The following is a 25,249-nucleotide window of genomic DNA, read 5'->3' on the forward strand; positions in this document are numbered from 1 at the left end:
TCTAGTGCCTGTCTTTTGAATTGCCTCTCTGATTGTGGCTTCAATCTTACCATCAGCTTGTTCAAAGGTATTTCTTTTTATTTTTTTTTAGAGAGAGGGGAGAGGAGGGAGAAGGAGAGAAACATCAATGTGTGGTTGCCTCTCACGTGGCCCTCACTGGGAACTTGGCCAGCAACCCAGGCATTTGCCCTGACTGGGAATCGAACTGGCGACCCTTTAGTTCACAACCTGCGCCCAATCTGCTGAGCTACACCAGCCAGAGCTGTTCAAAGGTATTATCAATTTTCAGCGAAGTCACTGCTCCCAAGGAGCAGTCGCTCTAGGATAATGCACTTGGCTGGTGTAACAAATAGGCCCAACGTTTACATAGATTAAAGGCCCGAGAAGTTTCTTTCTCTCACATACGGATCCCGGGAGGGGAGGCTGGCTTCTGGGCTCCATGCAGTCACTCAGGGCTTCAGGCGCCTTCCCTTCCTGTTTCTCTGCTTGCCCACAGTCTACTCCTCTGTACGGTAACAACTGGGTTTCCTGGGGTTCAGGCCTGAAGATGAACCTTTTTGTATTCATCTTGGGGGAAGGGAAAAGAGTGCACAGACAGTGTGCTGTGGCCCAGGCCTTCGAGGGTGGCCAGTCCCTTCCACCTCTGTTCCCCTGGTGGGAACTGAATTACGCTGGCCGCGTGTAGCTGCACAGTGCTGGCACCTGCGGCCACCAGCAGGGCCTGGCCGTACTTCCCTTACTGTGAAGGGGAAGCAGGACCTGATTTGGGGGGACAGCTAGCAAGTTCTTAGCCTGGGCCAGCAAGTCTGCTTTTGAGAATTTTGCCTTTCTGTTGAATAGCTAATGTATGGTCTATGATTAATGAGAGAAGAGTGGGTGGTTATAATAACAATTCGTAAGATTTACAATTTACTGAGCTCCCACTATGTGCTAAGAACTGTTAAACACAATTGAATGTGATATATCATTTGACCCTCTCAGAAAGTTTGTGAAGGAAGTTCTATCTGCATTTTGTAGGTCAAGACACTGAATCTCATGGAGGGTAAGTAACCCTGTCAAGATTATACAGCCAGGCATGCATGACTCCAAAAGCCTTCACCGTACTGTCCTGGGAAAGGTGAAGTGCCTGAAAAATAAAGGATAGCTACATGCTGCTGCTCGTTCTAGCTCCTGCAGCTGGTCCGCAGCAGCGGGGGTCAGGCAAAGCAGTGAGTTCTCTGGAAATAATCCAGGCAGAGGCTGCATAAACCTGTGTCAGAGAAGCCGTGGGGGGATTTTCTGCTTTGCATTGAGGGCCATGGTGACCTGTGTGAAGGGCAGGTGCACTGCTTTGTGTATTCCAGTTTCTGCTTGTCACCAGTGAACCCTCATTCCTGTGATAGCAGTGAAGTCCCATCAGCACACGCAGTGTGTACTTGACAACAAGGAGGCACCTGGTGACATCCGGTACAAGAGTCGATCATTGAGACTGGGGTTCTGGTGTAGCCTGACCAGTCACTTCAACTTTGAATGTCCATTTCTTGAGTAGTACAATATGTATTTTGGGCTTAATCACTGGTTTTCCAGGAGTGTTTTGTGGGGGCTCTAGGATTTCTCTAGAACTGTCCAGTAGTTTTCATCCCCTATATACAGGGCTTTGGGGTAAACATTTCGATGAAAGGATTGTTCAGTTTTTAAAAAAGTAAACACCAAAAGGGTAATTGTACTGACAATGGTTAATATTTGTTGAATGCCTACACTGTGCGAGGTATTATTGTTGGCCTCAGTGCAGGAATTAATTTACCTCGGGCACAGCTACTAATATTCCCAGTTTACAGATGAGGAAGCTGAGCCACAGTGTGGTTAAATATTTAGCTTGCTCATCTTCACTCACTAGAAAGTGGCCAGAATTCAAACTTGAACTTCAAGATGCAGAGCTACACTCTGCTGCAGGAATGGATGGTTCCTGAGATTTCTCCCAGGTCTAAAAATGCAGCGGTTCATGCCTGTCAGCGTGTGCAGACAGCTCAAGACCTTTTCTTCTTCTAGAAAGACTCCCAAATAATTCCCTGCCTGTGTCCTGACAGTTGGAAACTGAGTGCGAGTCACAAAGACCCATATCTTGCTGATAATTTCAGAAATCCTGGAATGTTTTCATTATCATCTAGCACAACAGAGGTTCTGTTACACTGAAGTTTCTGGCTGGGGAGCTGCTTTGATAACATATGTGGAGGACTTCCTAAAACACAGCTGGCCCTGGTCCTGGGGGTCATAAACAGGGGCCACCTTCTCCTGAGACGCTTTTGATATGCAAGGCCTGGCCCCCTGGGATGGATCAGAAAAGCTGCTTTGTGGCTAACTAGGCTTTTAGAACATCTTAGAATCATAGAACTTCATAGCAGAAGGAACCTTTGAGAACATCTAATCCAACTGCCACCTGTTTACACAGTCAGCCTCACTTGTCCCCTGCCCGTCCTGTTCTGAGTGCTGGGGACACAGCAGGGCGCCGAGCCCCTGCTCTCCGGGACCTGCATTCCACGGAGGCCCCAGAAGGAGGGACAGCAGCAGCAGCAGCGGCAGCGTGTTAGGCAGTGGGGAGCACTGGCAGGAAAGGTAAAGCAGGATGAGGGGATAGAGAGTAACAATGGGGGTTCACTCCGTATTATGTTTTCGATGGGGTGTTTATGTAAATCCCTGTCTTGCAACCTTTTTTCTTTGTTTCCCATTCCCCTAGCCTATGAATTTTAACACCACAGACACCTGCCTATTTGTTTATGTATATCTGTGTTTGTATCTGAAAAGAGTGAGATCCTGCAGGCCCACTTTCCAGCACCTCGGAGGCAGCACCAGCCCCCCCCCCCCCCCCCCCCCCCCCCCCCCCCGCCATAGTTAAGCTCTGTTTTTGTTTGCTATTGTGAATGCAACTGAAGTAGCTGCTTTAAAAAAATCACAATCTAGAAGATTCCCAGAGAAGTTTGTTTGTTTTTAAATTCAAAATACTTTATTTTGTGGTGATGTTTTTATGTATGAGGAGTATCAGGGCTTTGGGTTGACTTGACTTAAAAATTGTTTAAGCATTAGGATTAAAGTCTGAGATCTAGACTCTCAGATTTGAAGCAATACACAGTATAAGAAGATAGATATATATATATATATATATATATATATATATATATACATACATACATGCTAGGAAGGATGAAACTCATTAAGCGTAACTGATTCTTACTGTAGCCTGTGAGGAGCTGACAGCCGAGACCCTCTGGCTGCCGACATTCAGCGCTACGACCTCCTGACTGGCCTTCCGGCCTCCTGTTGGTCCCGGTCCCCTAACGCCTGCCCTTCGCAGCACTGAGAGTTGTCTTTTGAAAGTGTCAAATACAATCACACCATTCTGCTTACCAGCCTCCCATTCCAACAAGAGAAAATCCAAATGCCTGGTGATGGTGCACGAGTGTGACCACCTTGCCCCCCGAGGACACGCCCGCGCTCTCAGATCCCACCTCCTGGTCTCTGGTCCCCACACTGTGGCCTCTTCCTTCCATACAACTCTGTTCCTGCCTCAAGATCATTGCTCTTCTTCCTTCTGCCCGGGTTTCTCTTCTTTGATTTTTTTTTAATTTTTAAAAAGATTTTATTTATTTATTTTTAGAGAGGGAAGGGAGGGAGAAAGAGAGAGAGAAACATCAATGTGTGGTTGCTGGGGGTCGTGGCCTGAAACCCAGTCATGTGCCCTGACTGGAAATTGAACCTGCGACACTTTGGTTCGCAGCCCGCACTCAATCCACTGAGCTACGCCAGCCAGGGCTCTTCTTTGATTTTTAAAAAATGTGTTTTAATGTTAGAACAGTTTTAGATTTATCGAAAACATTGTGATGATAGTACAGAGACTTCCCCTCAACCCCACACTCAGGTGCTTCTCTAGTTTTCCCAGGACACTCTCCTCACCTTCGAGTCTTATCTACTCGGTGGCTTTCTCTCTCCAGCCCGCACTCCCTCCTCATTCTATCACGTGACTCAGGTATGTCTTTTCATAGGACTCACCTCTCCTGGAATGATCTTACTTATGTGTCTGTTTATTGTCCGTCTCCCTCACCAGAATGTGAGCTACTTGAGGGCAGGGACTCACAGCCAAGTGCACCATGGTTTCCCAGGGCCCAGGACAATGGCTGGCACATGGGGATGTTCTGATCAACTGACTGGCTTTTGACCAGGGAAGGCTGGTGCAGGACGTAGAGCCGTTAGTGCAAAGCCACCAGGAAGAGCTAGGTTTCTTGACACCCAGTGCTTGACGTCACTAAGCCCAGCCCTTGCCCAATCAGACTGCATTCTCCACTACGGTCAGTGACGGGACTGCCTTACGGAGGGCCAGTCGGGAGGTATGGTAGGATCAGCGTAAACTGATGGCGAGGGGACATGTGGGCACACCTGGGTTTTCCAGAATTGTCCGCTTGACCCCGTATGTTACGGCTCTTTTATATTTGAGAATTCTTTGTCTCTGAGCTGTACACTGTATGGATGTGGGCATTATCTGAACTCAGTTGGGCAATAGGATCTAATTGGAGTTAGACTTGCAGTGGCTGCAGTAAAAGACACCTGACCACACACAGTAGCTTAGCTCGTGGCTCTCCTTCAGGGCCCCGGGATGTTCCTGCCCCCTGAGACCTCTGCCCTTCTCCTCCTCTGCCTCATGGTCCTAAGAGCGCTAGTTAGTGCTCCTGATCCTTCTTTCAGGAAGGCTTCTGTGAAGCCTTACACAACAGCTATTGTCACTCCTGTCTGAATGCAGGAGGGAGGCCTGTTTATCACCTCTGGGTCCCCCATGAGCTATGGGTTTGGGAGAGGCCTGGGTAACATTAGAAAGAGAGAGAGAGAGAGAGAGAGAGTCAGTCCAATGTGGCCTTGTTTCTCTTTAGGCTCTGAGTCCCTGTTCCCAGCTGAGTTTGAGGAGGCTGAGATGTGTAATTTCTTTTCAGGGGCCATTGTTCAGGGTTCTGTTGTGCAGGAATAAGGAGAGAGTAGATGCCCGGTAATCTCTATTGTTGTGCCTAAGATAAATGTTTATTCCTATCAGTTCTGCCACCTTAGAAGGTTATGAGGAAACCACATGGAGTTTTAAGCTTACATCAGGGATATTAAAAAGCGACTCTTCCATTCCTTGAACCTTGTTCATTTCAAACAGTCTTAATATCTCACACAAAAAATGTGATTTTTATATACGTGATGCATGGTTGGTAGTTACACAGGACGCTTCTGTAACAGGGACCCCGAAATACAGCTGCTCAAAGACGGAAACCCCTTTCTCTGTTGTCAGCAGAGGTGGCCTGGGGTTCAGGGCAGGCCGCACCTCCACTCCCCGAGGCTGTCCAAGCACAGCCCTCTTCTCCTTTGTCTTTGTCTTTGTCATCCTCGGTCATCACCCTCCAGGCCAGGGTTGACAAAGTATGGCCCGAGGGCCAGTTTTGGCAGGTCCTCCGTTTTGGCACAGCACACATACTAAGAATGGTTTTTACATTTTTAAATGGCTGGAGAAAGTTTTCTAAAGTGAAAATTTCACGTCTCTAAATACAGTTTTATTGGAATAGAGCCACACTCACTTATTTTCACACTGTTGGTGGGGGTTTTTGTGTTACAGTGGCGCTGTTGAACAGTCGCAACAGAGGCCATGTGGACTACAAAGGCGAAAAGTGTCCTGTCCCGGCTTTTACAGAAGTTTGCGCACCTCTGCTCTGGAGTGTGGTCCTGCACTCCACGGCGGAAGCTGGTCCCCCTCCCCTTGTCTGCTCTTCCGCCTGTGGGGAGAGGTCCCTGTCACTGGGCACACAGAGCCGCAGGGAGGTGGAGAAATAGTTTGCAACCGGGCACCCATTTGCCCGGCTAAAACTGTGGGGCTTCTATGACTGAGAGGAGGGGGGAGAGGATAGATGGCGGGGTGCACTCAGCAGGCAATCCCAGGCACATGTGTGCGTCACAGACTTTTCTCCACTTTAAAATCTGGGGTTGGTCAGACATTGAAGGTCACCTTCATTTATATGTAGCATTCAGTACGGGAAATGTGGTATTGATGGAGGCGGACTTACTCATCCGCTTGTTCACTATGCATTCACCCGACAATTATCTGGTGAGAGTGATCACCCGGTCTGTTCCTGGCGGTGTGCTGTGTCCAACCCCCTGACCTTTCCTACAGCTAAAGGAGGTGTTCCTGTTTGCAGAGCAGTGACCCTCAAAGCCTGGCCCGCGGTGGGTCTCCACCAGGACTGGGTTAGAAATGCAGGTCCTCAGCACCGTGCCCTCTTGCCTCAGACCTACTGAGTCAGACACTGTGGGGGCTGGGCCCAGCAGTCTGTGTTCCGACAGGCTCGCAGGCGACTCTGAAGCACGCCGGTATCGAAGATGCAGTCTGAAAACCCCTAACTGTAGTGAGCAAGCGGCCCCGTCCATGAATGAACGTTTTGTGCTTGCGGGGGAACCGACAAACGTTTTCTTCTCTTACCTAGGTTCCTTATCAATACTCTCTTGTTCAGAAAATGTACACAAGTCAAAACAGACAAATCATAGTTTGGCTCCGGGTCTGTGCCAGCAGACAGTGGCAGACTCTGCCAAAGCCACAGAGCGGCTCCCCGTGTGGTTGGCCAGGCGACCACCACCACCGCCACCGCCACCGCCGCTGCCACCACCGCCACCGCCGCTGCCACCACCACCACCACACAGAGCGTTTCAGTCCTGACTGAGTCCTCTGTGTGAAAGGGGCCTTGACAGCCCTGACCCAGTGACTCTCAGAAGCCGAGGCAAACGGACGCTTGATGCCCGTCCAAAGTAAACGGCCAGGAGAACCTTTCCCAAGCGAGGACTTGGCCAAGGAGCGCCGAGGGCTCCAGCGGAACGATTCGGGTGACTTGGTATTTCAGCTTGTTGTTGCATCGTTTTTGGCAGCCGCAGAACACCAGTTTGCCGGAGGGTGCGGCAGTGCGGGCTGAATGAATGCTGTGTCTATCGCTGGCAGGTCTGTCTGCACGAGGTACTGTGCCTCAGACGATACCTGTGTTGGCCTGTGCAACCCGCAGCACCGTACGAGGCGGGTATCTCCTGACCTCTTTACAGATCAACACGCTGAAGCATCTCGAGGTTCATGTGCGTGAGGTCTTCGACCCCATAGGAGGCAGGGTGAGAATTCGAACCCGGGTTCTAGGCACCATACTGCCGTGCAGCACAACTTCTGAAAGTGGTGTTTGTGTTTGTACTTCTGTGGTTACACACACAAACACTCCCCTCCCCCCCCCCACACCCCTGGCCTGTCAGGCTGTCACAACCCGGACATGGTCAGTTTTCTCACTCCCCTTTGCAGGGGTCGTCTCTGAGCGCGATGACTCAGAATTAGGGCGGAGGTTCTTCTGGCTGCACGGCCGTGAGCCGCCAGGCCCTGCTTTCTGTGCTCGGTACCTTTGCTGATTGGCTTTGAAAGGGGAAGAAAGCAATACTTACTGCAGGCCAGAGAGCGGTAAGAGGTTCCCAAATTACTCATTTCCCATCTGAATTTCTGCTCTTGCCTCAAAACTAAAACACTCTTTATAGGGGAAGAATGAAGACCGTGTGACCGTGGCAGCACATTTTGGTAATTAGTGGATTTGTGCCTCCTTCAGAAGAGTGATGTATTATTCCCGAGCCCCGCAGAATGAGTTAATCCCCAAGTGGATGATTTGGTTTGACTGATGTGTACAGTAACTGAAGACAGTTTATGACTGGGGCGGGTTTTAATCTTCTCTCAGAATGAGTTCTCCTCACACTCTGCCCAACTGCCCAGTGCCTTTAATGGGCCTGAAATTGAGTAAAATGAGAAGGTGCTAAAGCGGTTGAAACAAGAAGTGAAACCTTCTGTTTCATCATTTATTCCAGAAAATATACAGTGTATTTTCACTGCGGCCTCTCTTCCCTCTCCTTCCCAATCATTTCTATTAGTGACGGATGTGCCTACAGAGTGGTTCAGTGGGAAAAGCACTTGCAACCAAATTTAGTAAACCACAGGCCAATTTTATTTTTAGTTTTAGTGAACAAGGGCAGATAGCAGTTGCAAACAGATTGTGGTATCTGCTTCTAGGCTTTTGTGTGTGTGTGGTGGGGGGGGGGTCGTGCTCATTCTCATCTGTATTGTCTATTTTGACTGTCATCTTCTTTGAGGAGAAAAGGCCATTTTTTTCTAGCCTAGGAACCCCCTTTTTTATTTCAGTATGTAGGCCTCACCTTAGTGACAAATTGATGCTTGTAGTCACTGATGTTACAGAAACTTGGAAATTGAGAAATTTAGTGTCATGATTAATGTGCGGTAAGTAGAAATGGGATGTTAGTGGTTTAATATTAATTGTCATCAAGATCCTAAAGTTGCTCCGTGGTGGCGCGATAAGGTCCAAGCAAAACGATAAAGGGCACAGCTGGCTAGGGGATGTGAGTGGGATTTCCTTTGCACCTGTGCAGAATGGGCGGGGGCCGGCATTGGAGACGCTCAGTAAAAGTGGTTTGGTTGGTTGCTTGGTCGGTTGGTAAACAGAGTGAATGTTTGAGTCCTGGGCCCACTCCAGGGCACCAGAAATGAGGTTCAGGTGTGCCCAGGCATCTTGAAGGGGGCATGTATTTATGGAACCTTCAGTACCAGAAGCATCGTTAGAGGTCTCACACCCCACCCGCACCCCCATGCAGCGTTTCTTCTGTGTAGGGGTCCTGGCAGTGGTTCGCTGCCATCCTGGAACGTTGTAATGAGTCACGGCACATGACTCAGGTCCTTTCAGGTTCATTCTGGCCCATTCCATCCTTTGTTGGACAGCTCTGGTTGTGGGGTCAGTTTGTGGGACTGCGGCAAAAGCTCACCTGTGCTTTGCAGCTTCTCCCTTAGGCCAGTTATCCTCACAGATGGAGGGATGTCAAGCAGGACGGCAGTCCCGCAAACCTTGGGAAGCCTGTGTGAGGGGCTGCCATTCCTCCCTCCCTTCCAGTGGGAGGGGACCCAAGCGTTTCCCAGTGTTCTCCCTGGATTCTTCATAGTGCAGTCCCGATGGGGATTTCTTTGATTTCTTTTAGATTTCTCATAATGATTGTTCCAGGGAACACGGGGAGAAGGCAGGTGGGGACAGGAGGGGATGTACAGTGTGCGGAAGGTTCTGGGCTTTCGGCTCCTCCACACCCGGCAGGAGCCCACAGTGTTGCAGGCCTCCGAAAGCTCCTTCTCAGAGAGAGCACGGCCCAGCTACAGCGAGTGGTGGCCCCACCGTGGTCATTGCTGGACCACATCAGCGCTGGCTGTCACACTAATGAAGCGGGTCTCAGAGAAGGGCTTCGACAAAGGAAGCCTCCGGAAGCCTTGTGTGAGGACGAGATGGGAGATGCTTAGCTTGGCCAAGAGAACACAGTTCCAGATGCAAGGAGGCCTATCAGGGTAGAGGGGATAGACTTGTTTAGTGTGGGTTCAGAAGAGCCAGGTGCTTCCATTTAATTAGTTTTATCTAATCAACCATTTTCTAGGTTCCACTCCCCGGCCGATACTGTGTTGGGGACAGGAAGCTCCAGGATGAGCACACTGAGGCCTCACTCTGCGGCTTACTGGTTGGCCCCACGCTGCTCCCAGCACTGTGTGAGCGGCTGGAGCATGGGAGAGGGAGAGTTGGAGGCCAAATGTACGGGCGGCCTCTGAGCAGGGTCTAGAAGGGAGAGGGACAGCAGAAGGTAGAGGAGGGCAGACCTTTCCTCGGGGTGGCCGCATGCAGAGGCATGGGGCTGCGGGAAGGGCAGGCTGCGTTTGATCTCCAGGGACTGGTGTTGGGGAGGAGTGGACACGCATGGGAGAGGGAGGTGCAGGAGAAGGGGAGCTGACTCTCACTCGGTAGGTTGGTTTTCCTTCTCGTTTGTCACGTTGCAGGGGCGAGGGCGGGGCTGGCTGAGCCGTCTCAGGCTGTACAGTTTGTCTGGAGACGATCCAGGCTGTTCTCGGCCGGAGCATTTTTCTCCATCTTTGCTTCAAAGGCAAAATTGTCATAAACTGGAAATTGGCCTCTGTAAGTTGGAGGTTAGCCACATAGCTCCCTAAATCTTTTTTACATGATTTATAAATTTTAAAAACTAAGAAACTACATAATACTGCTCTGTACTTGTTGCAAAAAAGGCAACACAGATTTACAAAACATTCTGTCTTAACAGTAACCTTTATCTATCTGTATCTTTTTTGTGCTTTCTCACTTTTATTTTTGTTTCCCCTTGACACACCATTTACCTTCCTTTTTTGTATCTTTAACCCTTTCTGCAATCATTGCAGCCTCATCTGTTGTTCTTTTTTTTTAAAAAGACTTTATTTATTGATTTTTAGAGAGGGAATTAAGGGAGAAAGAGAGAGAGAGAAACATCAATGTGCGGTTGCTGGGGGTCATGGCCTGCAACCCAGGCATGTGCCCTGACTGGGAATCGAACCTGTGATGCTTTGGTTCACAGCCTGCACTCAATCCACTGAGCTACGCCAGCCAGGGCTGTTGTTCTTTATTAATTTGTCGCACTGACTCTTATTAGTCTTGTATTTCCTGAGTAGAATTTGTTATTTTTACAAAGGAAGACAATCAAGCTTTATTTTTACCTGTGTGGCCTTTGATATTTTTCTGCCCTTTGCCGGACTCACTGGGAGACAGAAGAAAGTGATGTCATGTCTTCCCCAGAGTTAGCATTCAGTGAGAATCAGAGGAAATGCAGTAGAGCGGGGGTGGGGGGAGGGACGTGCTAATGAGGGGTTAGTATAGTGGGGTACCTGGTGCATGGGGTGTCGGTGGGTCAGAGGGCAGCTTACTCATACCAGGAAGTAGGTGCAAAGCTTCACGAGAAGTAAATCGAGCCCCTTTTTTTTTTCAGCTCATACTTTAGGACTTTATCCTAAATATAGAATTTTAAGTGTTCAGAAGAATTGCAGTAAAATTGTTGGGGGCTATGGGAAAATCCTACACTGAGGATGTTTGACAACCCTGCCATGAGTCCACCTGGCCTAATTCATTTCCTTTTAGACCTGTCTGTCAAGAGCTGACCTACAGCTTTTATTTTTAATTTATTTTATTTGTTTAGTATAAGACATTGTCTGCTTAATCCACAGACCTGGCTGAATTTCACCTCTATTTGGTGAAATAAGTCAAATTGAAACCCCCATTTCACTGTCAGAAGGAAACCACATAAAGACAAGGCCTGCTGATTTGTTCTGGGACATCTGTAGGTAGAATGAGAAAGTGCTAGATGTCATAAAGCAGAAAGAAAAATAATTAGTACGTGTATGTCCACATGCGTCACAGTTCTTTTTTGTGTGTTTTTTTTTACTAGTAAAGAGCATACTGAACCAATTCAGTAACTAGTAGAGAGTTACTGAATTGAGGTAGTTCATAACAATTTCAGCATGCAGGGTTTTTAAAAAATTTGGTTTCGACCCTCAAAATTGCAAAAATAAAAATATTTTATCATCTGGCTTTAGAAGTATTACAGAAAATGAAGAAGATGTAGGAAAATACAAGCATAAATTGTAGAGAATTTAGAAGACATAGAAAACCATAAAGCATATTCATAATTCTCCCTCCCAGCATTAGTGCTGTTAACACTTGTAGTATTTCCTCTTCATTTATGTGATTCAATAGATTATTCTATATAATAGCATGCTTTTTGTTAACCTATAATTTAAACATGTTTACTTGAAGCATAAATTCTTTGTGCATGAAATATGTAACAGCTCATCCTATTGATTGCACCATCACCATAATTTAAAATACGTAGTTTGTATGTTTCCTTTACATTCAGCTTAGAGACACTGAACTAACTGGAATTTTGGACTTCAGGAGCCGTCCCTTTCCATGGTCCGGCCCCTCACTGCAGGGGGCTGAGAGGCCCGGGGGCCTGTGGCAAGAGAAACGCGTGCACTGTGCAGCCGCGCAGGCCTCCTTCCAGACCCCACCTGGGTGCTTGCTAATCATCTCTCAGCGTTGCGAATCTCGTGCCTGCCCTGGGCTCTGTAGAGAGCCTGCCCGAAAGTGCACACCTGTGCCAGCCAGCTCATGACACCGTTTCCAGTGGTCTGCGGTGACACGAGAAACGACAGAGGCACCGAGAGCATTTCGCCAAGTGCATCCCCTGCGTCCTGTATTCGGCCACGGTGCCCTTCAGTGAGCACGTGTGTAAACCGTTGCATCTTTTACGAAACGAGGATGGTAACAGTGGGTAGCTGTTTTCTCTGAACCCTTGGTGGCCACATTATGTGTCTTTCAAGTCCTGCTTTTCGAAATCCAAGTCTGCGAGCAACTCTTTGGAAGGCCTGCTGGGCCAAATTCTCAGCAGTTCCCCAATGGCCCCTTTTGTATGTATCTTTGCTCACCGTGCCAGCTCATCCCCACCCTCTGACAGGATGGCACTTCGGTCAGGGTCCCCTCAAGCATCGCCCCTGTGAGCTTTCTGGTCAGGCCTCTGCACCAGGTGGAAAGATCGTTTCCCTTTGCATAGCACTCACTGCGCCTACCCCATTCCCTGACTCCTCCCCTGGAGACCCTGAAAGCTCCTTGGGGAACCTGAGTCCTGTTCTGATGACCTTTCTCGGAAGGAGCCAGGCTGCTGATGCCCCTAGGCAGGGCACTGAGGAAGGCACACTGGTCCAGCGCATCTCCTCCTCCTGTGACCACCTGGGTGTCTGCTCACTCTGTGTCCCTGCTGAGGTTCCTGCCGAGGCAGGTGCTTGTCCAGTCAACAGGGAAAGACTTTTACAAACAGTGTATTTACTTCATCAGGAAGAAAAATGTGGGGAAGAGCCCAGAATAAGAACATTGACAAGGTGAAGAAAATGAAACGACGACTAAGAACACTTGAATTATCTAGTAACTAATGAGCTCATTGCCATATCGGATGTTTCAGCTGATACATTTGTTTGAGACAGATCCCATCAGATGTTTCAGCTGATACATTTGTTTGAGACAAATCCCAGATTTAAAGAGACGTGAATTACTTTCTTCCCCACTGATTCAAATGGAAGAAAAATTGGTTGCTTGTGTGGGAATTTATTTGAACCCACGCTTGCAGGCTTCCCCATTGCTTCTTTATTTCCACGCTGGATTATTCTCCGTACCTCTGACACTGAGAAGTTCCCCAGAGAAGGGGGCGTGCCCAGGAGGGCTGGCAAACTCACAAAGAGAAGGCCCCGTGTATCTGAGGGGCCAGGGGTGGGGTGAGGACCTTTGAGCCTGCCTGTTCACGGTTGACCTTCAGACAAAAAAAATAGACGAAATGCTGCCCTTTCTTTTTTCTGTGGGCAGCTGTCTGGACACTGCTGTGGTGACACACCTCGGCACTATTTCCAGTCTGATGGGCATTAAGAAAAAACAAAACAGGCTTTTCATGCATTTGTTGACAGAGCAAAAAAGGGGTTATCGTCTGGTGCAGATTGCTAAATGCTAAGTTATGAGAGCTTGGGCTGCCCGAGGAGAGGAGGCTGTGACAGGCAGCACTGCCCAGCTCCTTAGTGGTTGCTCTGGCATCCCAAGGAAGGTCCGTTTCCTTCACCCAAAATGACAGTGCTTAATGCCAGGAGAGAAAAGTTGCCATGTTTGCTGTGCTTGCCTTTGGATTCGGAGAAGAGATTTGGGTACCATTCTCTGTTACTATCAGAGCGCTGCAGTAGCTGGAGCCAATATAAGTGGTTCGGGTAGCCTTGCCTGTCTTTACGCTCCCTCACTGGCCCTGCTCTGACTGCACAGCCGGGAGTTTCCCTCCCACCGACTCGGAGTTGCGTGCATCCGCTGCACAGCGCTGCTTAGCAAAGCCGTGAGTCTCGCCTTGTTCCTTCGTTGCTCCCTGATGGCGTCAAGTGCAGCGGGGTTGTCCCCACAGCTAGCCCGTGAGCTTATGGAGGGCAGGGGACCGTGTGTTTGTTACTCTTTTTAACTTACTTCACTAAAAAAAAGGTCTCTAACGTCAAGCAGGACTTTGGTAAGTGTGTGTCTCTGTATGTGTGTGTTTTAAGATTTTGTTTGTTTATTTTTAGACAAGGGAGGAGAGGGAGAAAGGGAGAGAAACATCAATGTGTGGTTGCGTTTCGTGCGTCCCTTATTGGGGACCTGGCCCAAAACCCAGGCATGGGCCCTAACTAGGAATCGAACCTATGACCCTTTGGTTCGCAGGCCAGCATTCAACCCACTGAGCAACAGCAGCCAGGGCTGGTAAGTGTGTTTTGGATGGATGGATGGATGGATGGATGGGTAAAAGAGTTCCTTCAGCTTCACTCTGATGATACCAAGGAGCTATTCTCAAGCTAGATAATACTCACATGTGCTCTCTGAGTACATAAAATGTCAGGAGATTAAACTATATGCATAGAATGTTCTCTGAAGTCTGTGTACCGTAGCAAGGAATCGGAAATATCCTAAGTGAATAATGACCCCCTGGGATTGGTTTGGGAACGGGCACATTGACTTGCTCTTCTCATCGGCCTCTTAGAAAATGGTGACTCTGTAACAGCCTCACAAAATGTTTAACAAAATGTCATAGAAGTGACCTCCCAAAGTGTTCGTGTGCTCAGAAATATTTGGGAAAACTCAGTTGCACCGGAAAGAAGAAAAGAGGGAAACTCACCAAAATACGAACGCTGGCTGCAAAGGTGGTGGATTATGAACGATTCCTTCTCTCTGTTTTCCAAATGCCTTGGAGGTGGCTAGACTGCTTTCATAATGTAAAAAGAAAATTGTTTTTACTGGTATGGAAACGTGTTTGGAAACAAATAGTGTATCAGCTGTGAAGTTTCTGAGTTAAAGGGTGAATACTTGGATACTTATTTTCTGGACTTTCCTGTATCTTGGAAATACTTTATGATTCATGTTTTTAAGGCAAAATAGTAGCATGTTAGCAGCGAGGACAAAGCAACAGTATCAGGGGTGCCAATTAATGTTATAGGCAGAAGATGGACAGTTCCACTTAAAAATAACAGTAGTCTTGGGCCGTGTAGAATAGGGAGACCCAGGTCTGACGAACTTGGTGGAACCCCTGAGGCCGTCTCCGTTTGAGAGCTTTGCCCCCGTCCGACTGTTTATAATGAGGACCCTGCATCCAGTAAACAGTTATGTTCAGTAGATGGTTTTAGAAGGCATGAATTAATATCTTTTTTGTCCTCAGTTAGTACTCAGAGGCGCACTCACTCAGTGGGGTAAATTTCAGTTCCCTGGAAACTCAGCCATGTGGAACACCCAAGACCTGCAAACTCAGGTGCCCCTTGGTCGTCAGGTGTGCCATGCATTGTTCCTTGAAACAGAAACACTGATCAGTCGGTCAGTGAGGAAATGGCTTTCTCCAGCACAGTGTCTTCTAGTCCAGAGATCTGGTCGGGACGGTGATTTTTCCTTTCCAGTCTTTTCTTCCTCGGCTCGTCCCGTCATTTCCACCTTGGCATTTAGTTTTGGTTGCTTTGCCGCGTGTGACCCTCCTGACAGGAGACGTGCTTGTGCCGGCCAAGTGACCAGAGCCACGGTGGTGTGTCTTCAGAGGACAGAATCAGGGAAAGTCAAGAAAGAGCATTTGGGATGTGCACGCAGGGCTTACGTTGGGGCTTCTCGGAGGAGTGCAGGAGTGACGTGAAGAAATGGAACGCTGCTCAGCAGTGAAACGGAACAGGCTCCCGAACCCCACGGCAGCATGCATGGAGCTCAGAACTGCCGTGCTCAGTCAGAGAAACCCGATGCCAAAGGCTGCCCGCTGTCTGACTCCGGTTATAGGGAATTCTTTTTTTTTTAAGATTTTATTTATTTATTTTTTAGAGAGGGAAGGGAGGGAGAAAGAGAGAGAGAGAGAAACATCAATGTGTGGTTGCTGGGGGCCGTGGCCTGCAACCTAGGTATGTGCCCTGACTGGGAATCGAACCTGCAAAACTACACTTTGGTTTGCAGCCCGAGCTCAATCCACTGAGCTATGCCAGCCGGGGCGGTTATAGGGAGTTCTGCAAGAGGCAGAACTCCAGCAGCCGATCTGGTTGCCTGGGGCCTGGGGTGGAGAAGGCGGCTTGACTACATGAGGCACCAGGGGCCTCTGGGGGAGTGATGCAAATATTCTTTTTGTTTTCTTCGTATTGCTATCATGGCCACACCACCGTATATATTTGTCAAAACGCATCAAACTGCACACTTAGAACGAGATGGATTTTATATCAACTTGATCTCAGTAAAGCTGTGTAAAAAGTTAATATGGTGACAGCTCAGATCACTTTCCGTGGGCCTTTGAAGATGAATCACTACCGAACCGTTTTCCGTATTGCCGTGGTTTGGTGGGTGTCGGCAAGACACTGCCGAGCTAAATGTTTAAAACCGCCACCTCTGGCGTGACACGGGGTGAAGTCTGAGTGAGTGCCTGATGATGCCGTAGTGCTGGGATACACTTTATATCCCCAGCTTCAGATTTTCCCGGCCTCCCTTTCAATATGGTTTCACACTTGATTCCAGCATTGTGGGAGGTGTGGCCTGGGTGTGTCACACTCCCAGCACCTGGGGAGGTGGGGATCGTGTGCTTGAGCCTGGCCTCGGAGACCTTTCAGTGCTCCGGACACTTCCCTTTCCTTTTCCTCGGTCCGCCCGCTTGACGGAATGTGGATCAGGCTCAAAGGGTCATTGATTGAGGACGAGGCTCTCCGGTTTCTGCATGTTCTTGGTTCCTCCACTCCCCACTCAGCAGTGCGTACGCACGGTACCCTCTTTCCTTCTCTCAGTGTCAAATGAATTATGCTTTAGTGGAAAAGAATTTTTAAATCCAAAGAGAGGAGATTGACCTCATTTCCCCAACTAAATAAAACTAAATTGAAAAAGGCCAACCAAAATGAATTTCTAAGTTGAGTCAAACTTTACATTAGACTCTCCCTTTTTGGAATATTAGTAATAATGCTGGGAAACCAAGTGTGATTTCTCAGTATATTTAATGTCCATTAAAAAAAAACACAAACAAACCCTGAAATGGAAAGAGTAGGATTATTTATATCATCTGTCCATTTCCCTTTATTTTGGGGGGATATAATTTAGAGCCTCATTTATAATATACATGCACATATTTGCTGCTGGAAGATTATACTGCAATTAAACTGTGATCGTATGTATTTATTTTTATTTTTGATGTCGGCCTCCTGTTTATTTGATTTAACTCTTTCCCTTTTCTTAAGTTGGTGTTTTCTTCTCCTCTCCCTTCCGCCCGCACTCTCTCTAAAGAGCCTGTGCAGGCCCGGGTGCTGAGTGAGCCCAGGCCTCCCCGTGACAGAGTGGTGTCACCGCCGATGGGCAGGCTGGGTCTGAGCAGAACCACAGCTCCCACTGTTCCCTGCGAGTGTCTGCCTCTCAGGGCTGTGGAAACTGACAACTGAATAATGCAGTGTACGCACCCTGAGAACTTAAGGATTCCAGACAGTGCAGGCTGGTTTCTTTGGGTTGGGGTTTTGTTTTTTTTGATGCAGCTTGCTGAGAATATGTGTGACGCTTTCTTGGTCCCATGCCCTTGAACTCTTTTGTTTCTTCTAATATTTCAACCTTTTACAGACCGCTAGTATCTTTAATCTCATTCTTATTACCAGCTGGGGGCTAAGCATTGACGGGAAGTTGATTTGCTGTGTGACCTTGAGTTTGAATTCCCTTATCTTGAAATTGGGAGGATCGGCCTGCCTGTACCCGAGGGGATGTGGGTTGGAAACGCTAATGAATGATTATAAAGCAGTTTGTAACATGCTTAGCAGTACAGAATCTGTTTACTATTCTTTTCCTTCTTTTCACCCCCCATCCCCCACCCCCAGAGACTTGAATCTTCATGGGTTCATTTGTCACTCCGTTCATTCCTTCATTCAACACTTTTTTTTAGAGAGCATCTTCTAGGTTCCAGGCACTACTTTAGGTTATGGATGATACCGTTTTCTCTTAACTTAAAGGATCTGTCTGTAGTTCCGAAGACCGGACATAGGTGTAGGTAATGTTTCCTCTCCTTGATAAAAAGGGGCACTTCAATAACTTCTGCAGAGAGTAGAAGAAAGTTCCCATTTAGTAATGGCTACAGTAAGTACTGAGTGTATGTACACCTAATACCGTGTGGTCAGTACATCCTTTGTCTCCAAAGGATGTGGCGCCTGCCTGTGAGGGGGAGACAGACACACCGACTGAGGATTCCAATTCAGTAGACGCTCGCTCTAAGGAGCAGTGTATTCAGGGTGCAGTGGTTAGAAGTCGGACCCGAGGAAGTCAGGGCAGGCATAGCCAGAGAAGTACAGAGCCTTGAACTGGAACTTGACGGACACGGACACGTTCAGGAGGGGCTTTCCAAGCAGGGAGCAGCGCTCCACAACAAAGCCAGAGGTATTGACAGAGCGAAGCCTTTTTCGAGCAAAGCCTTTTTTGAGCAGAAGTGTTTCAGACCGGCTGGGGTGTGGAGAAGGAAATGTGGAGTTGTGGAGGAGGAGGCAGGACCCAGCAGGTTAGAGCCCGGGTTAGGGAAAGCGCTTCATTCTGCCTCTAAGGAGACTGCAGACCAGACTGACCCAGTGGCTGTACCCCATCACGTAGCTGGTTGGAGGCAGGATTGGGATCGAAAGCTGTCCTGGCCCCCAACAGAGTGCTTTTTCTACTGCAACATGGAGCCTGCACTTTTTACTCCTGGACACAGAATATGACCTAGGCCCAGGCTGACCACTGCAATGAACTGGATTGCATCTGACACAGCCAAGTGCAGGCTGCTCACTGCACATACACTCCTGGGAGGGGGCGTGGCACCAAAATGCAGCCTGTTCCATGCTGGCCACGCTGCATCCTGGGCTGAGTTCCTTTCCTGCCCCAAAGAAGAGGCTTTTCTTTGGAAGGTCCTATAAAGGGCTGTATTGGTTATTGGGCACTGGGAAAGTACACGTGGAGTCACCTGCTCCTCTGCCACTAGAACTTATTTCTGACCCTGGAGGTCGGTGCTCGCTGAGGTCTTCCTCTTGAGTGGAACTCAGCTGCTCAGACTGCCGGTCTTGGCCAGCAGATAGTGCTGCAGCGAAGGTTGTAGCTGTGGTTACATCTGTCTCCGTGGAATCTCCAAGGATGACGCCCAGGAATTTCACCAGGCTCTCCAGATAATTTTTATGGCCACTAACATTTGAGAAATTATTTTCCTGTGTGATGTTTCGTGTCCTGTTGACAAAGAAGAGGGAAAACATGTTGGATCATTCAGAAGTGAAACCTACCATTTTTTAAATTAATTTTTTTCATGTAATAATCTATGTTGGACATCATTCCACATCAGGGTAAAACTGCCTTATTCTTTTAATGGGCGCGTCACATTTTACTCTGCAGATAAACTGTAATTTACCTAGCTAGTATTTTTCCAAGTGTGGTTTTTTCCCTAACTGTAAACTCAGTGATAGGTCATATATCAATTTGTATGTATTGGCTGATATAATTTTTGTCTTACTTTTAAAATGAAAGAAATTAGAAAGGAGTGTTTGTGGAAGTTTTTTAAAAGTTTTCCACATGTAGATACACTAGTTGAAATAGTGAAAATTATTTCTCAGTTCAGGCTGTGGTCAAAAGTGTGAAAGCCATAGATAGGTTAAGGGAAGTATAAATATTTAAAGTATTTGTCAAGCACCCAACATTAGAACTTGTATTATCTTTGAGATCGCAGTAACTGCTGAACTTTTATTTATATTGACACATACGAAAAAATCAGGACTTTTAAAAAATTATTATTACTTTGGTGTATGCCTGATAGACCAAACTAATAATAATGCTGCAGTGAAAAAAGTCTAGTTTCATCTTGGGTTTGTAGATAATATGACATAAAAGTCGAATAGAGAGTCTTGCAGGAATCCACTCTATGTTACTCTAAATACAGCCTTTTTACTAAGGAAACTGGCCTGGTTTGAGTAGTGCTGGCCTCTCACCAACACCTTACAGGAACTTTCTGGCATCCGTCGTGTGTACCTAAAGAACATAGGGCAGGTTCTTCAACCCCACCTCCAGAGCTCAGAAAGCTGAGTCTTTAAAAAATCCTTTCTTAAACCTTCTCTTCGGGGTGTCCGGCTTCCTATGTAGGAGCTGCCTGTTTGTTTTGTTTGTTAGCTTAAACTTTCTAGAAGTCACATGTCTTTGAGTAGTGCCTAGATCGCCTTTCTGTTTAACATTGGCCTTGGGATTTCACTGGAACAGGATATGGGCTGGGGCGGCATCTTTAGAGCCTCTGAATTTTTGTCCAACCCCAAATTAAAAGCCGGGACAGCAATAACCTGGGAGTTTCCTCAGACCGCATGCCATGAGTGGGCTTCACCCAGAGGTTCGGGCTGTGCATTTGTAATTGTGCTAAAGCATTTAATATTTCCTACCACCGTTCAAAACGTTCAGGACAAATTATGGCTCCCATTGTAAACGTCTTGAATTCAGTGATTTCAAAAGATTGTATTTGGAGTATTTATTAAAACCCATTGTTTGATATCTTCCCTAGGATTTTATTTTTTTTCATCATAGAAACGCAATGTAAAGGAGGAAAATTGTTTTTTTTTTTAATCCAGTCCCCAAATAGGTGTTGGCAAATTACCTCTACAATACCTACAGGTGATATTGAAATGATTCAGTATCATTTACTATGGTGTTCCGAGATGTGAAAAATATTGGAAGCACCAACAGAATTTATTGGGGGCTGGCTATGGAAATCACCCGTAGAAGCTTTGAAGGCCATGCGCATTCTCCCCCAGCCCAAACCCACGGAATCAGAACCTCAGTGGTGCAGGGAGCGAGGGCTGGGCGGGCACGTTTCCTGCACGGCAGTAAAACACTGTAGTGGGTGTTTCTGTCCCTGTCAGTCCTCGGTCCCTTCGCTTTCTGCCTGTTTCCTGGGCAGCTGGGACTCCTAGTGACTTCATTCAACCTTCGTAGGAGCTTTCCAACCTTTCCTGGCCTTTCTTTGCACCTCCTCCCCTGTCCTACAAGAGCGGGGGCCTGTATCTCCCTAGCTCCCAGCATTCTCCTCGCGCACCCATGTTTGTCCACAGGACTGGCGCCCCCTCTGCCGCTGGAAGCTCCTGGAGGGCAGGCTGCTGTCTCCGTGCTTGTTTCAGGCCCTGGTCGCACAGTGGGACCTCGGTAGATACATTGGATGAAGGAGTTGCTGAGTGCAGAGCCATTACTAACTGCCTCCCCAGCCTTCCAACTGGTGCAGAGGGGAGGGAATGAACCCTTGCCCTTCGGTCTTTTCCTTGGAAGCAAGGCTTGGCCTCCTCAGAGACAGGCGATAGCTCTTCAGATCCCCGGGCATTGACAGGAGCCTAGTAATAAAGCAGGGTTTTGTGGGAGAGTCTGAACTGGGGTCAGGTGGCATTGTAGACAGTTGGGGAATCTGTCTCTGATGGGAAGCAAGAGAGTAGGACAAGAAGTAGTCAGAGCTGAGCCCGGGGGCAGTGACTCAGCCCTGCCACTTACCTCTACCACAACTAATTTAATCCATTAACTAACTTAAATATGAAACGTAATAGTCACATATTTGACAAGCTAGTTAATGAATCAGTGCACATTTGTGAGGTTTGTCGTTTTCACGCAGCTTTCGTGTTATCTCATTTGGGCTTCCCGCCAGCTCCGCTGCCGGCTTCGGGAGGGAGCTGGTGTGGGGTGCCTCTGTTCCACCGACACGGAAACAGGGCGCGTTCGCAGGGCTCCCAAGAGGCAGGCCTGGGAGAGAGCCCAGGTCTTCGCACTCCTGGTTCGGTGCTCCTCTGCCTGTTCTCGACATCCACATTTCCTTTAGAGCCGGTCAGTCTTGGCAAATATCCAGGGTCCAGCACACACAGTGCCCCTGTTTTATTATAAAGTCTTTTATTAAGACGTCACAAGCATGTAATTCTGTGACATGACAATATCATACTCAAGCACACTGTATTATGACATTGTAGGTCCAAGTAAAACTATAGATTATCACGCCCCTATTATCACCCCACCCACCACACTGCAGCGGGCGCTGCTCCTGCCGGACCCTGTGGACTCACAGGGAGCCTTAGGGTCTTTGTGCAGAAAACTGGGGGCAAATACTCTTCGGAGACCAAGTCTGAATTAGAACCTGCCACGATTTACAAATCAGATTTTCTTGTTCTCTTTGAAAAGTGTCTTTATTCTAAAAAGCTTGTCATGCCTGTCAAAAGAAGCTAGCGACAGGTGGAAAGCAAAGCATTCTGAGAATGAGAATAAAGGGTTTTCTATTAGGGAAGGAAGGCATAGCGACTTAATAATTACTGTTGAAATAGTCACAGCAATGCTGACGCTTCTCCATAATTTAATCTAACTTAATACTAACTGCCTCCTCCCTAGTGGCAATACATAAATTAATTAATAGCAGGTTGGGTTGGAAGCGGCGCCTTTGTATTTAGGCCATTATTAACTTGTTCCCGGTGCCTCTCTGACTCGGCTGGGTCTGTTCACGTTGTCACGGAAATGAGAGTCGCTTCTGGCTCTTATTTCCATTACGATTTCTACCAGCATCGGGGTTTTGAAAACACGTGCTGTTCTATCTGTATTTTACTCCCTTCTTGTGTAAGCACTTAAGCCCTACAGGGAGGTTATACCTGCTTGATTTGTAGCACGTAGTAGGTGTGGCTCTTGATTTGTAGCACATAGTAGGTGTGGTTCTGGAATATGGATCGCCCCTGAGAGGTGGCTGGTAGAGAGAGGATCGCTGTTAAGCCGGTGGGCTGTGAGCGAGACGACCTCTGATTGAATGCTGACTCTGTCACTGACTACTGTGTAACCCCAGGCAAGGTGTGGAACCTGCCTGGGCCTCAGTCTCCCCATCTGGAAAATGGGCAACAATCATATCTACCCTCTAAGGTTGTCGAGGCAGTGAAATGAATGAATACATCTAAAGTTCTTAGGAGAGGGCCCAAGGCGTGCTGAGTACTAATAAATGCCAGCTAACACTAGTGATGGTGCTAATTTTGCTCTTCATCCCCAAGGTGCAAACACAATGTTCCCTTGCTTGTCGCCTAGTCACTCCCATTTGCCAGGTGGCCTACAAGGATCCCAGGAGGTGCCCGTGCTGAGCTCCTGGCTGCACTGCAGAAGCCTCACAGGCTGACTGTTGGGGAACAACCTCGGTGAAGAGGGGAGGCACCATTCAGGAAGCAGTGCCATCTACATCTTGGGGATACTCAAAGACGAATGACACCTAACTTACTGAGAGCTCACCCACCATTCAGGGGAGAAAGGGACTTGCAAGGAAGAGCTTCCGACGCATGTGGTGAATGCTGCTGTGGAGCATGGAGGAGTGGTGGGCAGAGGGGTTTCTGGTTTGCTGCAGAGCGCTTGTCCCAAGCAGGCCTCACTGTCTTGGTTTGGAAGGTCACAGCCTTGGGAACGGCCCCGGGCCCCGGGCAGGACCGAGGAGGGACCGACCGACCGACAAGGTGGAGCTGGCGGCAGAGAACACGCTGCATCGCAGCAGCTGGTTGGACTCACACCGCTAGTTCACGCCACCCCCCTTACGTTCCGTAGAGCTGGCAGAGAGGCTTGCTGTCACGTCACTTCCCTGGGAACCCCTTTGTGCCCTCAAGAGCTTCCGAAGCCCGAGAGGCCGCACAGGGCAGTTGTCCAGTGTGGGCCGTGGGATGGGATGTCCTGAGCGTCAGTCACAGCCCCGCCACTTTGCTGAGCAGCGTGGGGCCAGTCACTGCCCTCCCCCTGTGCCTCAGCTGTGCCACCCGCAAGGTGGCGTCAGCATGCCTAGCTCGTCGAGTTGTTGGGCAGTAGAGTGCTTGTGCACAGGACCCGGCCCAGTGTGAGCATGCAGCCTCAGCCTGGTCTCCCACAGACATCCCAGACTTCCGGAGCGGATGGGCCCAGCCACCTCTGGCCATCCAGCTGGTCTGCTCAGCTCACGTCAGCCCCCTCGTGGGGTATCTCAACACCCGGCAGGCACCTAGGGGAGGCCTTCTGGGCAGTCCCTCTGTCGTCCGCAGCACCCTTGTGCCTGAACAGTTGGTGCTTAAGTCAATATTGAGTCTTAAAACACTTTTGACAATGTTTTAATTGCTGCCCCTACCACTGTCTTGCTAACCGGGCTGCAAACCCATGAAGACAAGGACTCTGTCACCCCTGAAATGGTGACGTGCGCTGAAGTGGCCGGTGAGTGGCAGGTGCTCACTCAGCACTGGTGGGTTTGAGCCGTCCAGTCCGACCACACACTCCACTCCCGGCTGACCACACACCTGCCAAACCTGCCTCGATGGAGGTGTCATTTCTGTCTTGATTTTAAACACACTGCTGTTTCTAGACCCATCCTTGCTGGATGGGCACAGGCTATGTCCTTGTATGTTTCCAGGTAATTTCTTTTCCTTCTCAGGGAGGTTGACTTCCCACTTAAGAAATCACGAGAGAAGGAAAAAACCTAGTGCGGTGGACAAAAACTTGGGTTTAGAGTTAGGAAGAGTGGGTTTGAATCTCAGATCTACTGTTGATTGTAAGCCGTCCCCCCTCAAACAAGTCTCTTACATTCCCTGCGTCCCAGACTCTGCATCTGTAAAATAGAGTATACCTTCTTCACAGAGTAGTAGGGGTTATGGGAAATAAAATATGCAAAATGTTCATCACAGTGCCTGGCACATGGCGAACTTGAATAATGAAAAAAAAATGGCTGCTTTTCCTGAGATGAAACGGGGAGTGAAAAAAAGGTCTTTGCACAGTTGCCAATCTCAGCAGCCTGCAGAAGCTTTATTACATGGTGTTGCTTAAACACAGAGAGCCGGGGCGATAGCACAGAACGTTAACACAGGGAGAGAACCAGGGATGAGTCTGCAGAGAACCTCCCTTTACCCAGATGCACGGATACAGAGGGTTTTATGTCGGTACCACCTACTTAGCCAGCACACCACCAGCCTGTTTAGAAGTATTTTGTTCTTGGGGTTGCTGTAAATGTCACTCTGAAATGGTTTTTAAGAGGCGTTTTATAGTTAATGCTCTTCGCTATTGATCAGACTTGAAAAGTAATTGCTTCTTTTGAAGCTTTCTTCTGCCCTTGAAAGCGTCTCCCCCACGTCCTCCCAGCGCAGCTCCTCGAAGCACCGGCTGCAGAGTCCGCATGTGGGGGGCGTTCATCAGATAAGGTTTTGGCAGAAAGGCCCAAGTACAGTTACTTTGCTGTAAATCCAGGCCAGTTCTTATTAAAATAGCCAAACAACATGCGCCTACAAAGTATGTGGCAGGGTGCCGGTTGCTCTTACAAGCAATTAAGCGACATAAGAGCAATTGTAAAACTCGTAACA

The 25,249-nt window shown here is 48.3% G+C and overlaps 1 protein-coding gene and 1 long non-coding RNA gene across 2 annotated transcripts in view; both read left to right on the plus strand.

Annotated features, from left to right (window-relative positions):
• JAZF1 (JAZF zinc finger 1) overlaps positions 1 to 25,249 on the plus strand; it is a 297,359-nt gene that overhangs the window by 15,697 nt on the left and 256,413 nt on the right. The gene's annotated exons all lie outside the window — the stretch shown is intronic.
• On the plus strand, positions 21,617 to 24,188 carry LOC118497031. The gene is made up of 2 exons (XR_004899573.1): positions 21,617 to 22,583; positions 22,614 to 24,188. It is a non-coding gene; the product is annotated as an uncharacterized LOC118497031 (long non-coding RNA).

This window comes from Phyllostomus discolor, chromosome 10 (assembly GCF_004126475.2).
Source record: "Phyllostomus discolor isolate MPI-MPIP mPhyDis1 chromosome 10, mPhyDis1.pri.v3, whole genome shotgun sequence".
Taxonomy (NCBI): Eukaryota; Metazoa; Chordata; class Mammalia; order Chiroptera; family Phyllostomidae; genus Phyllostomus; species Phyllostomus discolor.